This window comes from Halichoerus grypus, chromosome 5 (genome assembly GCF_964656455.1).
Source record: "Halichoerus grypus chromosome 5, mHalGry1.hap1.1, whole genome shotgun sequence".
Classification (NCBI taxonomy): domain Eukaryota; kingdom Metazoa; phylum Chordata; class Mammalia; order Carnivora; family Phocidae; genus Halichoerus; species Halichoerus grypus.
In genome coordinates this window covers 108,697,389-108,722,800 of record NC_135716.1, presented here as the reverse complement: position 1 = coordinate 108,722,800, position 25,412 = coordinate 108,697,389, and positions in this window count along the sequence as shown.

Here is a 25,412-nt window from a genome sequence, read left to right as displayed (position 1 = left end):
CCGGGGCACCTGGGTGGCTCAGTTGGTTAAAGCATTTACCTTCAGCTCAGGTCATGATCCCAGGGTCCTGGGATTGAGCCCTATGTGGGGGGGGGGGTGTCCCTGCTCAGCGGGGATCCTGCTTCTCCCTCTCCTGCCCCACCCCTGTGCCCTGGCCTGTATGCTCTTTCTCTCTCTCTCTGTCAAATAAATAAATAAAATCTTTTTAAAAAAGGTTTGTAACATTACCTTAGCACTCATTAGCAAAAAATAGTTGGAAAAGTTGAAAAGATGGAAAGTCATGTTATACAATGGTAAAACATTTCATACTATCACCTATAAGTCAGAAGGCAGACAATGTACTTTCTGAGTTGGTATCTCTAGATTAAGATTTCTCAACAGAAGCACAACTGACATGCTAGGCTAGGTAATTCTTTGATGTGGGTGGCTGTCCTGTTAATTGTAGGATGTTTAACAGTATCTCTGGTGTCAACTACTAGATGCCATCACATCTTCCTAGTCATGACATTGTCAAATGCCCCCGGAGGGGGTAAATTGCCCCCGAGTGAGAACCACTGCTTTAGAAGAAGTGACTAGAAATAATAAGACTATTTATACTGGCCACTTACCCTTTGGTGAAGTATTAAAATAGATCAACTCAAGGAAGAATTGACTGGTTTATAAGCAGAAACAAGAGGAAATAGAGAGACTTTACATTTGGAGTTTCTAAGGCTAGGAAAGGTGAATTGTTCCTGGACTTCAGACAGTAAGAGATAAGTTTGAAAAATACTTTGAGCATCAAAGTCTCAGTAAAATTTTTCAGAGAACAAAGAGAGTTAGTCCTACAAAAGAGATCAGATAGAGTATGATCTTTCCACCTTTTATTTCAGATGGCCTATAGGTATTCATCATTATACTAAAAGAGAGGGGCAGGGAGGCTAGAAGAAAATAAATCAATTTGGTTTCATAATTATGCCTAAGAATAAACTTTGAGTGTGCTTCCTGGTACATGAAATTGACTGAAAGCAAATAGATCAGAAAACTGCTGAGGGTTTTTTTTTTCAGGCTTTATGAAGATTATATTCTACTGGAAGGAAACAGGTAATAAGTCATCAAATAGTAAATACATAATAAAAGATCACCAAAATTAAATACTATTTTATACTCCCTTGTTTGGCAAAAATTAAGGAGTCTCATAATACTATTAGAGATGGTGTGGGCTGAAAAAATATGGCTGGTTCGAGTGTAAATTGGAAGACAGTTTGTTTTTGCCTCGTAAAGCTGAATATAACCTAAGACCCAGCAATTCTATTCCTAGGTACATACTCAAGAGAAACTCTTGCACATTTGCACCAGGAAATATATACAGAAATGTGCACACCAATACTGTTAATAATAGCAAAATATTGGAATTTACCATAGAAAAGAGGGGGAAAATTGGGGCCCCCGGGTGGCTCAGTTGGTTAAGGATCTGACTGTTGATTTCGGCTCAGCTCGTGATCTCAGGGTCCTGTGATCCAGCCCCATATTGGGGCCCCATACTCAGCGGGCTGTCTGCTTGAGGACTCTTTCTCTTCCTCTCCCTCTGCCCGTCCCACTGCTCACATGCTCTCTCTCTCAAATAAGTAAATAAATAAATCCCTAAAAGAAAGAGGGGGAAAATTGGTATATTTACACTTTGAAATATTACACGGTGTAGGAAACAAATAACTACAGATACCTGCAAAAACATGATTAGGTTGTACTTGAGTACCAGGAGTGGGCCACAGATTACATTCAGCATAAAGACCTTTTATAAAATTAAAACCAACTTTAATTAAAAAATCACTGTTCAAGTGTGTGTGTGTGTGTGTGTGTGTGTGTGTGGTGTGTATGTAGGTAGATAAACACAGAATTTAAGATAGGGGCTAGCTGCCTCTGAGGAAGGCAGGAAGAGGATAGAGAAAGAGTACATTAGTGGAACTTCATTTTAATGTTTTAGATCTAGGGGTTGGATATTAGGTTCAGGGATGTTCTTTATAGAAAGAAAGAATGAAAGAAAAAGAAAGAAAGAAAGAAAGAAAGAGGGAAAGAAAGAAAGAAAGAAAAAGAAAGAAAGAGAAAGGAAGAAAGAAAGAAAGAAGAAAGAAAGAAAGAAAGAAAGAAAGAAAGAAAGAAAGAAAGAAAGAAAGAAAGAAAAAGAAAAAAAGGAAGGAAGGAAGGAAGAAAGGGGAAAAAAGCGAGCGGAAGGAAGGAAAAGAAAAGAAATGTACTAAGTTTTGATTGAATTGTATTGCCAAAAAAACCCCAAAAGTCCAGATTCAACCTGCTGGCTCTCAAGCTTGCTCCAGCAGAAATCAGGCTGTGCAAACTGTTCTGTCCCCAGAATAGGGAATGCTCTGCAACATCCACTTCAAATGTAACCAAGGAGAATGACAAATAAGGAAAGATAATAATAATGATAAACAAAGGAGAAGCTAGAGCCAGGAACCATGACAAATAATGGACAAGAACGTCTAGAGAGAGAAATCAGGGTTTAATTGAGAAGGGAATTCTAGTTCCATCTTTATATAAATATATTCCATTTTATTTATTTATTTATTTATTTATTTATTAAGATTTTATTTATTTATTTATTTGAGAGAGAGAGAATGAGAGAGAGCGAGTACATGAGAGGGGGGAGGGTCAGAGGGAGAAGCAGACTCCCCGCCGAGCAGGGAGCCCGATGCGGGACTCGATCCTGGGACTCCAGGATCATGACCTGAGCCGAAGGCAGTTGCTTAACCAACTGAGCCACCCAGGCGCCCAAAAATATTCCATTTTATATACAAATTATACATATGTGAGACATACATGTACATGCACACACACATACTCTCACTCATGTACTTCTATACCTATGAATTTTAAATTTAGAAAATTTCAAAGACAATAACCATGATTCTTAAGAGCACCAGCATATTAGCCCCACATGGATGATTCCAGTGGGCATATATCATCACTTTAAGTTCAGTCATGATGCCATTCATTAATATTACAGCATGCTTGTTCTGTTTGAAGCAGTTTTATTGTCAATTTAATTTTGATGAAAAGAAGAAAACTAAGTAAAAATATTTTTGAAAAAAAAATTTTTTTTTTTGTTTTATTTATTTATTCATGAGAGTCAGAGAGAGAGATAGAGAGAGGCAGCGGCAGAGGGAGAAGCAGGCTCCCCTCCTAGCAGGGAGCCCGATGCGGGGCTCAATCCCAGGACCCTGGGATCATGACCTGAGCCGAAGGCAGACGCTTAACCATCTGAGCCACCCAGGCGCCCCGAAAAAATTTTTAGAATAGAAACAAGACAAACCAGAAGCACTGTCAATATTTACGGTTCTTGTGAAATTTAATTTTACGTGCATGTTTATACATTTGTATTTTGTACAATGCCACTTTATTTCAGTGTATATTCATAAAGTGCAGAGCTGATATATGCACATTGAAACAAATGAAATGATATGAGTAAATAAAAAGTTAAGATAGTTTCCTCCCCAACCCCTCTTAAATTCTAATGTTTCTTGTTTAAATCAATATCAATAATTTTGTGGTTTTCCAGTCGTTTCTTCAGGTTCATAAAAACATATTAAGATAGATAAAACAGATGAGAGAGAGAGAGAGAGAGAGAGAGCGCGCACCCGTGAGACAGATTTCTGGTGTTTTGCTTTGCTTTTGCTTTTTGTGTGTTACTTTTATGTGTTGGTGTCTGAGAGTGGTATCTGGGCCATGGTTTTACACCTGTCCTTGTGCCCCTCAGACCTTCTGCCCTTTCATCCCCGGCATCCTGGGAGGCTGATCTGTGCTGATCGCACTGATGGCTTTTCCAGGGTTTGGCTTCCGAGGGGCACTTACGCCTCTTTGTTGCCCTTCTCCCAACCACAGTCCTTTCCTCCATTGCTGCCAGGCAGCTCAGGCTGTGTTCCTCTGTTTTTCTCTTTCACACAGAGAGGCAGCACTGGTTTCATGTTGTTCTTACCCAGGTGCCCCATCATCCTTTGTTGACTCCCTTAGCCCTGCCCCCTCCTAGGTAAATAGTCAGTCCCTCACTGCGTACTCATCAGTTAAGCCCTACCATTGTGCTCTTTCTGGGTGGGTCCCTGACAAATCCACACACCCACAATATACTATATCCTGGGTCACCTTTTTCTCCACTTAATCGATCATGGTCATCTCTCTAATTCAGTATTTATATCTTAAATTCATTGTTTATAACAGCTTTATTTTGTTAACGCTTGTCTGTATGTCTCATTCTGATTATTCCTTTAAATGTTTCTGAATCTTTTGGTTTGGGAAATGTCATTTTAAATGGCATAAAATGAATATTCAAAATTGAATCTGACAATCTTTGGTTTTTCGTTGCAGTATTTTGTCTGTATTTACTTAATTTTTGGAATCAAGTTGATTGAGGTATAATTTGTAAACAATAAAATGCATATATTTTAAGTATACAGTTCAACAAAAGCACACACCTATTTAACCACATCATAATCGTGATATAAATAATTTCCATCACCCCAAAAGATTCCTCTGTGCCCCTGCTTAGTCGATCTTCACCCCCCACCCCCAACCTAAACCCAGGAAACCACTGATCTGCTTTCTGTCACTGTATATTAGATTTGCCTGTCTTAGTATTTTATATACATGAAAATCATTATACTAGCATTCTTTTGTGTCTGGCTCATTTTGTTCAGCATAATGTTTTTGAGATTCGTTCATGGATTCTGAATGTATTAGCAGTTTATTCTTTTTATGGTGGGTAAGACTCCATTTTATAGATAAACTACATTTTATTTTTCTTTTCAAAGGAAAGAAAGTTGGATTGTTTCCAGTTTGGGCTAAAACCTTCCAAGCAGGAAGATCTAGCTACCCGTCCCAAGTGCAGATTCCCACTATGTGGATGATGAGAGACCATATCACTGCCTACCACCAGAAGTAGGAGCCCACACACTTGACCCAACGCATCTTCTATGGGTTTGGAGTCACCAAGGAGGACTCATACACTAGGTACTGATTGTAACAAGAGGTATTCACACAAAGAAGAGACACAGTGAGGTTAGCATCTGCAGGGTGCACTGGTCTCCCACGGCCAGCAAGTGTTTTCCAATAGCTGATGCAGGCAAAGACCTGGTTTCGTCCTACAGGTGACAGATATTCTGGTGGGAGTGGGCAGGTGTCATGTGATGCACATGCTTTAACAGTGTGTGGAAGTTCAGAGCATACCCAGAATGGGGAAAAATTTCTCCTAATAAAGAAGAAGAATAGCCAAGCAATACCTTGCACATGGCTTCCATGTAGAAGAATGTTCCAAGCCCAGGGTACTGATGGACAATCCCGAAGAAGGGTGATTGGTCCCACAATGACTTCTTCCCCAATACCTCCATGAACGTTCTCATAGAAGTCTTTGTGTGTACAAATATTTTAATTTATCTTGGGTATATACCTACAAGAATTGCAGGGTCATATGTTAAGTGTTTATTTAATGCCTTAAGAAACTGCCAAAGTGTTTTCAAAAGTAGTTGTGCTATGTACATTTCTACGAACAAGGTATGAGAATTCCAGTTGTTCCATATCCTTAACTAACAGTGATATAATCATTGTTCTAATTTTAGTCATTTTGTGTGTCTGTGTATTGTATTGTGATACCCTGCAGTTTTAATTTGCATTGACCTAATGATTAATAATGCTGACCATCTTTTCCTGTTTTTACTAAACTTTCATATATCTTATTTTGTGCAGTGTCTGTTCAAATCTCCTGTTAATTTTTTAGGTGGGAATACTCAGGTTAGTAAGTTGTAAGAAATATATACTTAGAGCCAAGATCTTTGTCATATATAACTGCAAGTATTTTCCCCTTGGCTGGCCCCTACCTTTTCATTTCCTTAATGCAGCTTTCAAAGAGCAGAAATTTTAAATTCAATGATTTCATTTTAAACTTTTTTATTTTATAGTTCATACTTTATAAATAAGATATTTTTAAATTTCAATAATTTTTTTCAGCCATTACATTTTAGGGAAACTTGTTATGCAGCAATAGATACCTGATATATTGACCTAATAAAATACCTAAGTAAGTATTCCCTCTTTTCCTATTTTCTAAAAGAGTTTGTATAGGATTAAATGATAGAATTCACTAGTGAAGTCACTGGGTCTAGAGTTTCTTTAATGTAAAGATTTTTAACTATAAATTCAATGTATTTAATAAATATAGCATTACTCGGGTTTTTTATTTTTTTCGTGAATCAGATTTGGCAGTTTATGTCATTAAAGAAATTTGTGCACTTCATCTGAAATCCCTGACATATTAACATTAACATAAAGTTATTCATAACATCCCTTTATTATTCTTTAAATGGTTGTAGTTTCTGTGGTAATGACTCTTTTTCATTTTGAATATTAGAGCTACGGACTAAATTGTTTCCTCCCAAAGTTCATATGCTAAAGCCTTAACCCCCACTGTGATGATACTTGGAGATGCATTTAGCTTTATTTAGATGAAGTTATGAAGGTGGGGCCCTTAGGATGAGATTGGTGCCCTTATAAGAAGAGACAACAAAGAGTTTGCTTACATTCTTTCTCTATTCCATGTGGGGACAAAGTGAGAAAGCAGCTGTCCATAAGCCAGGAAAAAGGTTCTTACCAGGAATTGACCATGACTACGCTCGTACCCTGATCTTGGACTTCCCAGCCTGTGGAACAATGGAAAATAAATTCCTGTTGTTTAAGACACCCAGTGTATGATACAGGAGATCCCTTAGAGTGTGACTTAGTATTACCATGCTCTGTGATTAAGGTCACTGGAAAACTACAAGAACCCAATTCAAGTAGAGCTACTAATGGCCCAGACAGTTCAGGCATGAAGTTTTGGATCATTCCACTGGGTCTTTACCAGCCACAACCAGTTGATGTGCTTGCTGAAGGCAAAGGGAATATAGAACAAGTAAAGAAAGAAGGTAGTTATAAATACCAGCTATAAATATGTGACCATTTATAGAAACGAGGACTGTAATTTTCATGAATATCTCCTCCTTATTTTGTTATGTTGGATCATATGGCAAGAATAAGTTTAGTTTGGGAAGATATATATATATATATATCAGAAACTTCAATAATAATATCCATCATAAGCAAAAGGAAAGAATACACCAGTTATAGGCTTTCTGGGCTCGTCATTCTAGGATCATGCCTTACGAAGGATATTTTATTCTTTCAGGAATTTATTGGTCAAATTCACCTCTTATATATTGAAGTCAGGAATGTGTGCATATTATAATTGTGGGTTCCAGGTTAATACTATATTTAATAAGTTTATGGCACTATCTTTTCGCAAGGCAATAGGCTTTGATACTTTAGGGTTTTTGTTTGTTGGTTTTTTTTTTAATGCAGAGAATTTGGGAGGATAGTGTCTTTCTTCTCTCTCGTACAGACAGAAACTCATGATGATGTGACGGCGAGGTGCACTGTCAAAGAAAGGGACTCAGCTTGCCTTTGATGTAAGCATAGCTCTTTTTGGAAGGTATTAGTTCCCTTAATACCTAGAGAAAGAGAGCACGAAGAAGCAAAGTTTCATTTCCAGAGTAGAGTATAGTGATTTTAAGTTTCAAAGGGGGAAATCTTACAGCCAGATGAGAGGAGGACGGGCAGCAGGGGAGACAAGGGGGGCCCAAGTACTTAGATATGACAGTAGTCAGGGATAAATAGTTCAATGCTCTGAGAATTTTTTCCTTATGGTTTTTCTATATATAAACCTTCAAACCACAGTCAGCATGTCTGCTAGAAAACCCACTGGACTTTAAGTGAGAAGACAGAATTCTAAGAGTGGATCTGTAACAAATTGTGTGACATGAAGGAAGTCAATTAGCTCGAATGCATCTCTAAGATGGAGATGCTGACTATTGTCTCATCTCTGCCCCACTGGGTAAATGAGAGCCTGAGAAGCAATGCTGCCAGTTGCTTCAAAAAAGGCAATATACAGGATATTACTTTTCCATATTGGACTTTCCAATGGAATAAGCTTTTGAACTGTACCAAATAAAGGTTTCTTCTGCATGAAATGTGGCCATTATTTAAGGCTTTGAGAGCTTTGAGAAGTAAAGTAATGTCTGCCAAGCAATTTATTATTGGAAATTTATTATTAACCAAGGAAACTATTTATTACCCTGGCCGGTCAGAAAAACCTTAAGACTAAATTTTAACAAAGCAATTCTAGCCTTTTACAAGACCAGAGAAACTGTGGAAAAAGTTACTGAGCAGAAATATTATATTAAGACAGTATCTAGTCTGAATATTACCCTCTCAAAAATTCTATTTTCTCTCTTTGGATCTTAAATTTCACTTCACTCTACCTGTTTATTGATTTCCTTTCTTCTGGTATCTGGATCATCTTTTTTCTAAGTTACAACCTATACAAAAAGTGTTGTGGTAACTTTACTGGAATTAGAACAGGAGATAGAATTTTGTGACAGCTTTGCAAAATGCACATTTATCCCACGTAATGGGAAGGCTTATCTTAGCAAATCTTTCATAGGCCAATTTATTTATCTTTAATGTTGCAAAATGTAAGTAAAGCAGTAGAAGTTAACTTATTTTGTATGCCTCCACCCCCTCTCCTCCCATTACACACATCTAAGCCCTAGCCATACAGTAAGTCCCAGCTCAAGATTGACCTCTTCCTCTAAGCTTTCCCTGATACCTCTCTGGCTAAGCTGATCCCTAACCCTCAGGACACTAACCACTCATATGGCCTTTACCACTTTATAACTCATATTTTGTTTGTCACCCTTCCCTACCCCACCTTACTGGAAACGCCACATTTTATCACTTTTTTCCTTTTTTCCCCCTTAAGTTTAGTATTTGGCATATAGTGGGTGAGTGACTGTTCATTAAATGATTTTTGAATAAATAAATTAATAATTAATCCATCTATAATTTGAATTTATTGATGCCTTTTTCTAAATTAAAAAAAACACTTCACATCAAGTATTAATTGAATATCTACTTTGGAACTTGTAGAAGTTCTATGAAATATAAGCTGCTATCATCAATATTTGCTAACTACTTAATAGTGTTTTCCTTTTTAAAAAAATCTTTATTATGATGTAATTCACATATCATAAAATTTACTCATTTACAGTGTACCATATTCCCAGAGTTGGGCAATCATCACCACTATTTAAGTTTAAAATATTTTTATCATCCCCCAAAGGAAACCAGTACTCATTTGCAGTCACTTCCCACACCCCCCACACCCCTGCACATCCTCATCCCCCAAGCCCTAGTCAACCATTTATCTACTCTCTATCTCCATAGATATGCCTATTCTTGACATTTCATATAAATGGAATAAAAAATTATGTGGTCTTTTGTAACTGGTTTCTTTCATGTAGCACACTGCTTCCATGGTTCATCTATACATCAGTGCTTCATTTTTTTATAGTTGAATAGCATTCCCTTCTATGGCTATATCACATTTTATTTATCCATTTATCAGTTGATAAATATTTGTTTTGTTGTCAATTTAGGGCTTTTATAAATAATGCTGTTATGAACATTCACACAAGTTTTTGTGTAGGTGTATATTTTCATTTTTCCTAGGAACAGAAATGCTAAGTCACATGGAAGCTCTAGGTTTTTACATTTGAGGAACTGCCGACTTGTTTTCCAAAAGAGTTGCACAATTTTACATTCTCACCAGCCGCGTATGAGGATTCTAATTTCTCTACATCCTCGTCAACACTTGTTATTATCTTTTTGATTTTAGCTATCCTAGTGGGTGTAAAGTGGGATCTCATGTCATTCTGATTCACATTTCTTTAATGGCTAATGGTATTGAACATTTTTCTTGTGCTTATTGGTCATTTGTATATCTGTTTTTGGAAAATATCTGTCCAAATCTTTTGCCCTTTTTTAAAAATAGTTTTATTGATGTATAATTGATAATACAAAAAAAGCTGTACATGTTTAATATAGACAATTTGATGAACCTGGATATATGCATACATCTGTGATACTATCATCACGATCAATGGATAATAAATAAATCCATCAACTTTGAAAATTTCCTGTATCCCCTTTGTGTGTGTGTGTGTGTGTGTGTTCGTGTGTGCACGTGTTAAGAACCTGAGATCTACCCTCTTAACACATTTTTGTAAGTGCACAATACTGTGTTGTTAACTGTAGGCCCTATGTTGTACAGAGCCTCTAGAATGCATTCATCTTATATAACAGAAAATTTGTATCCATTGAACAATAGCTCCCCATTTCCTCTTGTCCCCAGACCTTGGTAACCACTATCCTGTTCTCTCCTCCTATGAGTTTGAATATTTTAGATACCTCATAAAAGTGGAATCATACAGTATTTGACCTTCTGAGATTAGTTTATTTTACTTAGCACAATGTCCTCCAGATTCACCCATGTTTCCATAAATGGTAGGATTCTTTTTTTTTTTAAGGCTGAATAATATTTCATTGTATGTACATACCACACTTTACTTTTTCACCTACTGATGGGAATTTAGGTCGTTTCTATATCTTGGCTATTGTGAATAATGCTGCAATTAACAGAGAAGTGCAGATATTTCTTAAAATCCTGATTTCAATTCTTTTGGTTATATATCCAAAAAGTGGAATTCCTGGATCATATGGTAGTTCCATTTTTAATTTTTTGAGCAACGAACACACTGTTTTCCATAGCAGCTGTGCCAATTTACATTCTCACCAACACTGTTTAAGTGTTCTAATTTCTCCTTATTCTCACCAAAGCTTATTTTTTATATATATATAATAGTCATCTTGACAAGTGTAAAGTGGTATCTCATTGTGGTTTTGGTTTGCATTTCTTGGTTTGCATTACCTAATGATAAGTAATGCTGAGCACTTTACATACCCCTGGAGGTATGTTTTCTTTGGAAAAATGTCTATTCAGATCATTTGCTTATTTTTAAATTGGTTATTTGTTTTTTTTCTATTGGGTTGTGGAAGTTTCTTATATATTTTTGATATTAACTTTTTTATCAGATAGATGTTTTGCAAACATTTTCTCCCATTCCATAGGTTGTCTTTTCACTATTTTGATGTTTCCTTTGCTGTGCAAAAGCTTTTTAACTTGATATAGTCCCACTTGTCTATTTTTGCTTTTGTTGCTTATGCTTTTGATGTTATACCTAAGAAATCTTTGCCAAGACAAATGTCCAGAGCTTTTCTCGTTTTCTTCTAACAATTTTATAATTTCTGGTCTTATGTTTAAGTTTTTAATCCATTTTGGGTTGATTTTGGTGTATGATATAAGAGAAAAATCCAATTTCATTCTTTTGCTTGTGACTATCCAGTTCCCTCAACTCTCACCACATCTATTCAACATTGTACTGAAAGTCACAGCTAGAGCAAATAGGAAAGAAAAAGAAATAAAAGACATCTAAGTTGGAAAGGAAAAAGTAAAATTATCTGTAGATAACATGGTCTTATATGCAGAAAACCCTAAGGAATCCACATAAAAGACCTGTTAGAAACAACAAACCAATTCAGTAAAGTTGTAGGAAATAAAATCAGCTTAACGAAAATCAATTATGTTTCTATACACTAACAACAAACTATCTGAAAGGGAAATTAAAAAAAAACACAACTCCACTTACACTAGGTCCAAAAATGTAAAATACTTAGGAACAATCCTAATCAAGGAGGTGAAAGACTATACACTAAAGACTACAAAACATTTAATGACAGAAATTAAAGAAGACACAAATAAATGGAATGACATCCTGTGTTCACAAATGTCCATACTACCCAAACAGATCTACAGATTCAATACTCTCCCCAGGAAAATCCTAATGGTATTTTTTAGAGACATAGAAGAAACAAATCTAAAATTATTATGGAACCATAAAAGACCCAGAATAGCCAAAATGATCTTGAGAAAGAAGAATAAAGCTGGAAGAACCACACTTCCTGATTTTAAAGTATATTACAAACATATAGTAATTAAAATAGTATGGTACTGTCATTAAGACCAACATATAGACCAGTAATACAAAACAGCCCAGAAATAAACCCTCATATATGTGAGCAACTGATTTTCAACATGGGTGCCAAGAAAACACATGGGGAAAGACCAGTTTCTTCAACAATGGTATTGGGAAAACTTAATATCCTTTGTCTATTTTTAGGGTTATTTGTGTTCTTATTGCATTGTGTGCTTATATATTTTGAATATTAATCCTTTTTGAGATGCATGATTTGCAGATATTTTCTCCCATTTTGTGGGTTGTATTATTTGTGGCAATTATGATTTTCTGAAGCTATATTGAGACTGCTGTTCAGAAGATGATCAAGTTTTGATTACATTCAACAAATATTTTAAAATCACCATTATTGACTTCTAACATAAAGCAAGACAGAGTCCTTACTTTCCAGAGCTTTCAATCTGAGAGAAAACCAGAAAATTACTTTTCATAAATTTTTGTTTAATAATAAGAGAATTTTAGGCTATAAATTTGTCTCAGAATATGGAATTGTCTATATTATACTTGTTAGCCTATTTATTTCAAATGTAGTTTTAATTTCCCAAAAATAGCAGAAAGAATTAAATTAGGGGAATCTTTAAGAAAATGTCAAGTGCAAGAGATAGAATTAATATATGTACAAATTGTAAAGCAGAGGGAAATAAATTAATTTACTTGGAAAACTCAAAGATTCAACAAAAATTTTCATAAAAAAAGAATTTGGTAAATGCCTGGGTACAAACAGAATAAGCAATAATTAGCAGCCTCCATATGTACCAACAACAACCAGTTAAAAGATACAATGGGAAAAATGAGTCTGTTTACAATAGCAATGGGAAAACATAAAACATTTTTGTATAAATTTAACCGGAAATGTACAAGCTATATGAAGAAACTATAAAGCTGAAATAAGTGACACAAAAGAACAAACTTGTTTTCAGAAAGGACAATTCAATACCATAATAATGTTGATTGTATTTAAGCTAATTTATAAATGTAGCATTATCCTAGTAAAAATATCAGCAGAATTTTTAAAAAAATAGACACATGTAAAGTTCATTGATAAAAAAAATCTATAAAATCTAGAGAAATAAAGAATAATGGGAAAGGACAAACGTTATGAAGTATTCAAATATATTATAAACCTGTATTAATTAAAACATACTCAGAAACTTTCAAGAAAACGTGCTGAAAGTTCAGATCACACTGAAATAGTTTATTTGACAATGATGGCATTTCAAATCGCAGAGGTAGGATGAAATCATTTAAAAAATGGTGTTGGACCTACTGGATAGCCATTTGGGAAAAATAAAGTCGCAATGCAATTTACTTTTGGGTTGGAGTCTTTTGGGTATATTATTTTAGGTATATTAAATATATAAATGGTAAAAGAAATTTTAGGTATATTTTAGGTATATTAAATATATAATTTTAGGTATATTAAATATATAAATGGTAAAAAAAATACTAAAAACCTAAATTCCTAGAAGCAACCATGGGAAAATTTTTTTAAATCTCAGAGTAAGGAAAGCTCTTCTAAGAAATACCCACGACCTGAAGTCATACCATTAAAGATTGATAAATTCCATTACATAAAAATATCTTGATTGTAAACACCACCAGAAACTAAATCAAAAGATAAATGGCCAGTGTAAAAATATATGAAACTCATCTCAGAAAAAGACATAATTAACTTGATACATAAGTAGTGCCTGTATGTAAGTAAGGATAAGGTGAAGAATGCAACAAAATGTGGGTAAATGATTTGAACAGTTTTTTCAAAGAAGTGGGGGAGTAAGTTCTTTATCTCCAAGATGACCAAGCTTACTCATATTAGGAGAAATGCAGGCTAAAATTAAGAGATACATTTTGTCACTTAGATTGGCAAAGATCCAAAGTTTATGTTTGCCATAGAGTGGAAAAACAGAAAAACTCTAAATATAGGAGAGAGTGAGAAATATTTCAAGCTGTAGGAAAAGCATGTTGGAAATACTTATCAAAATGTAAATGCACATACCATTTTTTTTAAGTAGCCTGTGTATCCAGTGTGGGGCCCAACGTGGGGTTTGAACTCACGACCGTGAGATCAAGACCTGAGATCGAGTTGGACTCTTAACAGACTAAGCCACCCAGGCACCCCATAATGTACATACCATTTTATCCAGCAACTCCATAGATAGTTTTTATATATTTTTGGTTGTGTTTATTTTCAGATACTTTAACTTTTTCCTTGCTACTGCAAAAGTAATTTTGTTTCTCTTGCATCACCTAACTCTTGATTTTATATAAAGAGGTGTTTTGAAATCATTGCATAATTATTCATGTGAAATTATCCAATTATTTGTAATGGCAAAGTATTGAGAAACTCTAAATAATATAGTCTGTAATATATATTGTATATTTATACAAGTAATGACAGTATAAAAGTATAAGTAATATATAAGTAATGACAAACTATATTTTCATAGTAGCAGAAATTAATGATACATATTAATATCCAACCATTCAAAATAATGAAACATTTTTTCATATACTAACATAAGGCAATTGCTAAAAATATTTTTTATTAAAAATCAAATGCAGGGCACCTGGGTGGCTCAGTCGTTAAGCGTCTGCCTTCGGCTCAGGTCATGATCCCAGGGTCCTGGGATTGAGTCCTGCATCAGGCTCCCTGCTCTGCGGGAAGCCTGCTTCTCCCTCTCCCACTCCCCCTGCTTAGGTTCCCTCTCTTGCTGTGTCTTGTCAAATGCAAAAATACAGCATCTTTTCTTGATTAAAATTTTCACAGTGTAGGGATAGAGGGTACATACCTCAATATTATAAAAGCCATCTATGAAAAACCCACAGCGAGTATCATCCTCAACAGGGAAAAACTGAGAGCGTTTCCCTTAAGGTCAGGAACACGGCAGGGATGTCCACTATCACTACTGCTATTCAATATAGTACTAAAAGTCCTAGCCTCGGCAATCAGACAACAAAAAGAAATAAAAGGCATCCGAATTGGCAAAGAAGAAGTCAAATTCTCACTCTTTGCAGATGATACGATACTTGATGTGGAAAACCCAAAAGACTCCAACCCAAAACTGCTAGAACTCATACAGGAATTCAGTAGGATATAAAATCAATGCACAGAAATCAGTGGCATTCCTATACACCAACAACAAGACAGAAGAAAGAGAAATTAAAGAGTCGATCCCATTTACAATTGCACCCAAAACCATAAGATACCTAGGAATAAATCTAACCAAAGAGGCAAAAAATCTGTACTCAGAAAACTATAGAATACTCATGAAAGAAATTGAGGAAGACACAAAGAAATGGAAAAACGTTCCATGCTCACGGATTGGAAGAACAAATATTGTGAAAATGTCTATGCTACCTAGAGCAATCTATACATTTAATACAACCCCTATGAAAATACCATCAACTTTTTTCAAAGAAATGGAACAAATAATCCTAAAATTTATATGGAACCAAAAAAGACCCCAAATAGCCAGAGGAATGTTGAAAAAGAAAAGCAAAGCTGGTGGCATCACAATTCCGGACTTCCAGCTCTATTACAAAGCTGTCATCATCAAGACAGTATGGTACTGGCACAAAAACAGACACATAGATCAATGGAACAGAATAGAGAGCCCAGAAATGGACCCTCAACTCTATGGTCAACTAATCTTTGACAAAGCAGGAAAGAATGTCCAATGGAAAAAAGACAGTCTCTTCAACAAATGGTGTTGGGAAAATTGGACAGCCACATGCAGAGAATGAAACTGGACCATTTCCTTACACCACACACAAAAATAGACTCAAAATGGTTGAAAGACCTAAATGTGAGACAGCAATCCATCAAAATCCTGGAGGAGAACACAGGCAGCAACCTCTTTGACCTCAGCCACAGCAACTTCTACCTAAAAACATCGCCAAAGGCAAGGGAAGCAAGGGCAAAAATGAACTATTGGGACTTCATCAAGATAAAAAGCTTTTGCACAGCAAAGGAAATAGTCAACGAAACCAAAAGACAACCGACAGAATGGGAGAAGATATTTGCAAATGACATATCAGATAAAGGGCTAGTATCCAAAATCTATAAAGAACTTATCAAACTCAACACCCAAAGAACAAATAATCCAATCAAGAAATGGGCAGAAGATATGAACAGACATTTTTCCAAAGAAGACATCCAAATGGCCAACAGACACATGAAAAAGTGCTCAGCATCACTCAGCATCAGGGAAATAAAAATCAAAACCTCAGTGAGATGCCACTTCACACCAGTCAGAATGGCTAAAATTAACAAGTCAGGAAACGATAGGTGTTGGCGAGGATGCAGAGAAAGGGGAACCCTCCTACATACACTATTGGTGGGAATGCAAGCTGGTGCAGCCACTCTGGAAAACAGTATGGTGTTTCCTCAAAAAGTTGAAAATAGAACTACCCTACGACCCAGCAATTGCACTACTGGGTATTTACCCCAAAGATACAAATGTAGTGATCCAAAGGGGCACGTGCACCCCAATGTTTATAGCAGCAATGTCTACTACAATAGCCAAACTATGGAAGAGCCTAGATGTCCATAAACAGATGAATGGATAAAGAAGATGTGGTATATATATACAATGGAATATTATGCAGCTATCGAAAAATGAAATCTTGCCATTTGCAATGACGGGGATGGAACTAGAGGGTATTATGCTAAGCGAAATAAGTCAATCAGAGAAAGACAATTATCATATGATCTCACTAATATGAAGAATTTGAGGAACAAGACAGAGGATCATAGGGGAAGGGAGGGAAAAATGAAACAAGACAAAACCAGAGAGGGAGACAAACCATAAGAGACTCTTTTTTTTTTAAAGATTTTATTTATTTATTTGACAGAGAGAGACACAGCAAGAGAGGGAACACAAGCAGGGGGAGTGGGAGAGGGAGAAGCAGGCTTCCTGCGGAGCAGAGAGCCCGATGCGGGGCTCGATCCCAGGACCCTGGGATTGTGACCTGAGCCGAAGGCAGACGCTTAACGACTGAGCCACCCAGGCGCCCCCCATAAGAGACTCTTAATCTCAGGAAACAAACTGAGGGTTGCTGGAGTGGAGGAGGGTGGGAGGGATGGGGTGGCTGGGTGATGGACATTGGGAAGGGTATGTGCTATGGTGAGTGCTGTGGATTATGTAAGACTGATGAATCACAGACCTGTACCCCTGAAACAAATAATACATTATATGTTAATAGAAAATTTTTAAAAATAAATAAAAAAATAAATAAGCAAAAAAAAAAAAACCAAATGCAAAAGGGTAGTTGCAAATTGTATACACAGAATATCTCTGGAGAAGTATCCCTTCCTAAAATGTTGAGATGTTTACCATAAAATTCTGCAGGTGTTCTGCTATCTTCTAATCAATGTGTAATACTTACTTTTGTTAAATTGAATATCCTGTTGCAGAAACATAAGTTTATATGTTTTCCCATGTATTTTTCTTTAACATTTCTGTTTTATGTGTTACTTTTACAGGACAGAGTAAGATTTGGTCTTTGACCTAACCAGGGAGACTACTTTTTATATAGTTGTTTAATTTATATTTATTGCTTTTACTCATTTAATTCTATTTTTGATACTTAGTTTAATGTTATCTAAAAAATGTTTCCTTATCATTTCCTGTTTTTTCAAAATCTCCTGCAATGTGTTTATTTTTACTTATTTATTTTGTTTTTAATTTTTTATGTTCTCATTTCATTTTTAAAAAACATTTTAGTTTGTAAAAGGCAACCTACAGAATGGAAGAAGATAGTTACAAATGACATATCTGATAGAAGGTTTGTATTCAAAATGTATAAAGAACTTACAAAACCCTACACCTCCAAAAATGAATAATCCAATTAAAAAATGGGCAGAAGACATGAGCAGACATTTCTCCAAAGAAGACATCCAGATGGCCAACAGATTTATTTATTTATTTTAGAGAGAGACAGAGAGAGAAGGGGGGAGGGAGCACGCGCCACCAGTGGGGGTGCAGAGGGAGAGAATCTTAAGCAGTCTCCCCACTGAGCCACTGAGCAAGCCAATGCAGGGCTCAATGTCACCACCCTGAGATCATGACCTGAGCTGAAATCAAGAATCCAATGCTTAACGGATTGAGCCACACAGGTGCCCAAAGTGGTATCTTTTAGTCTCTTTGTTCTCCCCACCCATAATTGAGCCACACATATTTAATTTACATATTTGACCCTTTAGCTTCTTTGTGAAAAGGCATATAATCTGAGATTTATTATTATTGTTATTATTAATTTTGCATGTTCTTCAATTTAACTTAGACATTTGCATTCTTTGATAAAATATTAAAGATATTTTTCAGGTTTAACTATGTTTAAATGGCTACAAAATTAATGATCATTATCATACTATGATTTTTCTTTTTTTGATTTATTTACTTTGATTACTCTCTTGATTGGCCAGAGCATGTTTTCAAGGAATTTATCTCTTTTTTTTCAGACAGAGCACAGGGATGATAATTTCTCCATATCTAAGAATATCTTTCTGTTGTCTTTATACATAAGGATAACTTGTATTTAATCTTCATTTGTTACTACCTTTTATAATGCAAAGGTTTGCAGATATTTTCCTTTGTGTTCTGGCCACCAACATATGGATTATAGAGTACACAGAATTTCTCTAAGGGGTTTGGCACTGAAATAGTATCTTTGTGGAATACACTTTAGAAACATTGATCTAATTAATTCACTCTACTCTAGTCACAACTACATTTGAATCATCTGTCGTTTATGTGCGAACCAAGCTGGTTTAAGTGCCATTATGGTTGAGTCAGTCAAAAAGTCATAATTATAGGTTTTGGGCTGACTTGAGTTCTTCTATGTCTAATTCTTTAAGATGACAGAATAAACTGCAGAAAGCATTTTCTAATATTTATTCTTTTTTTTTTTTTTGAGGAGGTAGAAGTTGGCTACCACTATGATATAGTAGAGAAACAAGAGCATCCAAATTAGAAGTAACTCATGGATTAATATATGTATATGCTCACATGTATATACATATGTTCGTGTGTGTGTGTGTGTCTAGCAACTTGTGATGCTCTCTTAATGAGTTTTTAAAAAGATCTGCCTTCATGTCTAGAAACATTAGCAGTCACTACCAAGAGTGTAATGTCTGTGAAATATCTGTCCCAGACATGTCCCTGTGTGTGACTATGACTAGAAATGTTCATAGGATATTAGAATCAAGGAGAAAATGGAAGAATTGATATTATCTTAATGAAGCTTATTTATAGCCAATTCTCTTGTTTTCAACTCTTAATTAATTTTCCCTTTTTTTTTTCTGTGTTGATAATGCACATTGGTTTACAAGTTAAAAATCTCGGAGCCCTTTCTTTGATTTTTTTTTTTTTCATATTCTCCCTGAGACACAGCACAGAATCAGTCCTTATCAAGCACTCAACCAATTTGGTAGTAAAGCATAGAATTTGTTTGTTTAATTATTTGGTTATTTGTTTTCCTTTTGGAAGGTATAAACCGATAGTAGTTTCATATTGCATATGACACATGTTTATTATGCAAAAGATATTTCCAAATTTAGAGAAATGAAACACATAGCTCTAGGACAAAATATCTTTTATTTGTTCTTCTTTGCAATTCTTTTCACTTTTTCTGCTATTTTATTTATTTATTTATTTGTTTGTTTGTTTGTTTATTTATTTCTCTCCCCATGCCCATAGCTTTTCTGTTTCCCTTTCCTTCTTCTTCTTTTTTTTTTTTTACTTTCACCCATTCTATTCTCCAACCAGTTTCCCCTCCCTCTGGCATTTTTTTGCAATTGTTTTCTAAGTATGAAATAAGGTCTCTCTCCTGCTGCAGCTGCTACTCCATCCCCTACTGCACTAAACTGCCACTTGGGCAAGCAATGGCTCTCGTCAGTCACTCCGAAGCTGCCACTTGGGCAAGCAATGGCTCTCGTCAGTCACTCCGAAGCTGCTACTCCCAGAAGTGTCGATTTAGTGCAGCGGGGGATGAGGTGCCAGCTGCAGATGTAGGGCACGGAAAAGCCCAACAAAAAGCCCTGCCTCCCCTTATTGTATGTGATATTTAGTAGGAAGAAGAGGAGGAAAGACCACCAGGATCAGAGATTAAAAGAATGGAATAATAAGGCCCTAGAACAAACACCAGAATTAAAAAACAAGCAGCTTTGTAACTGTAGCTGATTTATGGAAGAAGGTAAAGAAAAGTCTAAATTGAGGTTAACTTCCTTTTACTTGGTTTTAAAACTAGCTGAAAATACTGGAAAATCTGAATGTCTGATCCTTCTTGGATGACATGTATTCATTGGCCATGGTGATTTCCTTAGTCATCCCCAAAAGGACACAAACATCTTACTGACTTGGTTGAGAAATGAACACTCTGCAATGGGAAATGCGTGAAAGCTCTTAACTTTCCTTGGCAAGTCTTGCTTTTTATTTCCTGTTGACATAAATACCTACTCTGCTTAATTAAAAGTCCTCTGTGAACATTAACACTCCAGGCATCTGAGTTAGCTGTAAACTCCATAGGTAACCCTTCCACCACCTATAGTAAAAGTGTAGTTATATGTAAGTGTACATATTCTAAACACAGAGAAACTCATCTTTTAGGAATATCCCCACCTCTGTTCCCCTCTATAGTTCAGATAATTTTCTCCATTTGTGTGAATATAGTATCTGCTCTGCCATGACCAAACATAGAATATACTGGATGAATTCCAAAATGCTATGTGCAAGGTATTTTCATTGCATACATTGGGATTTTTTTAAGTAACCACTTTAAAGAAAGGCTTGTTTCAAAAGTGACACTGTAGAAGCAAAAAATGCATGTGTTACTTATGCTCGATTTTGACCATTGTATTCATTATGCACTCTTCGAGGTCAATTGCTATGGTAATTTACTTTTCATACGAAATGTAAAATGGAAGTGTTTTTGTGTCAGGGAGTTCTGATACAGCTGCTTTGGAAGGACCAAGGTCAGTTGGCTTTCTTAAGCCTGAAATAAATGAGATCTTTGAGAGCGTAGTACCACAACTGCAGGACGTAGATTAAAAAAGGGGCTTTTGCTGAGACAATTGGAAAAACAAAACTTCCTACAATGACTTATCTTTATCTTCTCATATTAGGAAAAACATGGGGTGATTTTACTGAGGTGTTCCTTTTCCTCTATGACCCTTTTATTTGTAAAATACATTAAAAATATATTTAAGTAGACAAAATTGCTCTTTACTACATTCTAATAGAGAATATAAAAGAAAATAGTGACAGATTCATCCATCAATCTGGGAAGGTTTAAGTGAAGGGATAGGGTTAATTAGGAAATACTTGTGAAACATTCTGGAGAATGCTTTAGACTTAAAAGAGCAAAAAGAGTTGGCCTCTGGAGGAAAAAAATGCAGGTTGTGGAAACACTCAAAATCAAATGCGAGGGGACTGGCAAACCACCTAACTTCCCAGAAAAGGAGAGACAGGAAAGATACATATTTGGCTGATGTGGGGATAAGAAAAGACAAGCATACTGATACGGCCCCTAAAACTAGGCACCAGAGTTAACCTGCCCTATTAGGTGGTGGGAAACCCTACTCAACAGGAAAGATGTGGAAGAAGGGGATGGAAATCATAATCTAGGAGGATTGTCTTAATTTTTCTGCCTACTCATTAATATTGGGCTTCTTTAGGGATTCCATTCTTGGCCTTCTCTTCTTACTGTACATCAAAAGCATTTAACTTGCATTCCATGGGTGGACCCCAGGGGATCTATCAGCCTCTCGAATTGTCCTTGAATTTTATAATGAGTTTTCTTAGAAAAGAAAGTGAATGGCCTCCTTCAGATGCTTAAAGGGGTCTGTGATCCCTAAGTTTAATGATAGTATTTAACATGTGTTAAGTGCTTATTATATGCCAGGCAAAGTTCTAAGTGATACGCAGTATTAACTCACTGAATCCTAAGAATATTATGTATGAGGCACTACTATTGCTTCCATTTATAGACAAGACTACTGAGGCAAAAATACGTTACTTATGTCTGAGGTCAGAAGCAAATAACAGTTGGGAGTTAGAATATGAACCCAAATACTATGGATTCAGAGCCATACTGGATCATAGCATATCATGTTGGTTTTACATGATTTAACTGCATTTATATTTCTTCATAAATATGTATCACATTTATTTTAGGAGCCACTTCTATAAACAGACTTTCTAGAAAATCTCATCCAGAATTTGGGTTTCAGTTACCCCACTTCTGGTAATTCTCACATTCATAACATCAACCTCATGCTTGTTTATTAACTTTATATGTACTCTCGTTTTTATTATTACACTAACCTTCTGCCTTGCCTCAATCAACACATTTCCCAATGTGTTATCCAAACTAAGCTCAGGGTGACCCAACCCTCCCTCCTTCTTTTCCTTCCTTCTTTCACTTCTTGAAATTTGAAAATTACAAAATACTCCAAAGAAGAAAACAGCAATAACCTATACCTTCACCCCAAAAGGAATTATTGTTAATACTTAGACATATTTGCTTTTATTCTTTCCCTTTTTTTGTACAGACATAGCCTCAGTTGTTCTCCACACAACTACCTCCTGCCATTGGTAGCATTCTGGCTATCTTCAGCCTTTCTCCAAACTTTGCCTGCTTTTATAATTTCCTTTTTAAAAATCCACTTATTAACACATTAATTGTTTAACAGAATATTTTAGAATTTCCAAATGCGTGAAGATTTGGTTAGCAGCTTAAAACAACACACATTTATTAGTTCACAGTTTCTATGGGTCAGGAATCTAGCGAGGCATGGCTTAGCGGGGTCCTCTGCAAGATCACAAAATGAGGCTTGACAAGGAAAGAATGCACTTCCAAACTCTTATTGGCATCCTTCAGGTCCCTGCAGGTTGGAGGACTGGAGGTCCCCTCAGTTCTTTGTCATGTGGCTCTCTCCATAGGGAAGCTTATAATATGGCAGCTTGCTTCTTCAAAGCCAGCAAGGTGGAGAGACAGTGCAAGATACTGGTTGCAAAGTTATGTAATATAATCAAGTACATCCTGTCATCTTTGCCATACTTTATTAGCCAGAAGCAAATCACAAGCCCCACCCTCACTCAAGGGAAGGAGACCACACAATGGCATGAATGCCAGGAGGCAGGGATCATGTGGGGCCACATTAGAGTCCACTACATTATTTATATATTTATGCAAATGACAATCCTTGTAAGCAAAACCTCCTCAGAATTTCTCTCCAGGTTCTCTTCACCTACTTGCTTACGGCAACCCGGACTTTCCCCGGGGACACTGCCTCCCCTCCCCGCTTCCAAGTAGTGGCAACTATGATTTCAACCATAAGCTTCTTAAACTGTGCAGGGAGGCAAGTGAGGTTAAGTGTTCTCCTACTCAATAGATCATTCCCCTCTCTCCCAACTAACCTGCAGCTTTTAAGTCTTGTTATCCAGTACCCCTCATTGTTGCTCTCATTCCCCTTCATTTTTTCACCATTTGCTCCGTCTGTCACTCCAGTACCACTTCTGTCTTAACCCTAGGTGCTCATAATGTACGTGTAGATGATCTTCCTAACACTCTGACTTCCCAACTCCCTGACCTCTCCTTCAAGGCTCTTGTCCTCCCTAACTCAGCCACTCACTCCCAAAGGCAAAATCACAGGAGACTTATCAAACCTTGCAACCTCGTCATAATCACAATTTCAGACATCTCACACTCTGAACACCACCTCCTATTTCCATATATCTTTGTAGTACTCTAACTCCAGCAATTATTCAACCTACGTATATCCACTCTTGCCCATTCTTACCGAACTTAAACCCCTGGCCAATCATTACAATCACTCCCTTGCACACACACTCAACCCCCGTACTCCCCTCCTCCTTTGTTGTACTTGCTGGGCAGAACCACAATCCTGATTCAAGCCAGCCTCCACCTACTGCATATCAGCAGTACGAGATTAAATTGAAGCAATGAGAAAATTGAAGCAATGAGATTAAAACTTCCGCAGAATCCCACCATCTCATCTACCCACACCCAAATTCTAACATCTATAATCTCTTCTCCACCTTCCCCTCCATTGCATGCTTGAATTTTCTAAGCTCCTAGCTAAAGTCAGTCCATTCTGCTAAGGCAACAAATCCCAATCTTGCCTTGCCTAATCAAGATCCTCACCATCACTCCAGCAGTTATCCCCCTTCTATATTATGAGTATTTCCCTCTTTACTGGGTTGTTCCCATCAGCTTACAAGCAGCTGTTATTTCTCTTTGACCCACTTCCACTGTCAGCTACTGCCCCATTTCTCTACTTCAACTCCAATGAAACTTCTAAAAGAGTTTTCTATACTTCCTGTCTCCAGTTCTTCTCCCATTCTGCAGCAGCAGAATATATGCCATACGATACAGTTTATATAAAGTTAAAAAACATGCCAAATACAATGCTTATAAAACTACATACATATGTAATAGAATCATAACAATGCACACAAGGTTACCTTTGTGGCATATTTTAGGTATCCAGATGAGTAGGTCTCCCACCTGCTCTTTAAACAACTCCATTGATTATTTCATCTTTATCACTATCAAAACCACTCTAGTCAAGGACAACAGTGAACTTCACATGGCCTCAGTCCAATGATCCATTCTCAATTCTCACCCTTTTCCTCCCAATGTTTATTTATTTTTGAAATTCCAGTATAATTAATATACAGTATTAGATTAGTTTTAGGTGCACAATATAGTGATTCAAAAATTCTATACATTACTCACTTATACATTACTGACTTATTTCACTTAGCATAATATTCTCTAGCTCATCCATGTTGTTGCAAATGGTAAGATTTCATTCTTTTTTATGGCTGAATAATATGTATATATTTATATATATTTTACATATATATTATATGTAAATATAATATATATTATATATATAAATATAATATATAAATATATAATATATGTGTAATATATATATAATATATATAAATATATAATATATATGTGTAATATATATATAATATATATAATCACTCTTCTTTATTCATTCATTTATCAATGGACTTGGGTTGCTTCCATAATCTGGGTATTGTAAATAATGCTGCAATAAACATGGGGGTACATATATCTTTTCCAATTAGTGTTTTTGTATTCTTTAGGTAAATACCAAGTACGGAATTACTGGATCATATGTTAATTCTATCTTTAATTTTTTGAAGAACCTCCATACTATTTTCACAGTGGAGTGGCTGCACCAGTTTGCATTCCCACCAACAGTGGACGAGGATTCCTTTTGGTCCACATCATCACCAATACTTGTTATTCCTTGTGTTTTTTATTTTAGCCATTCTGACAGATGTAAGGTGATATCTCACTGTGGTTTTGATATGCATATCCCTACTGATTAATGATTTTGAG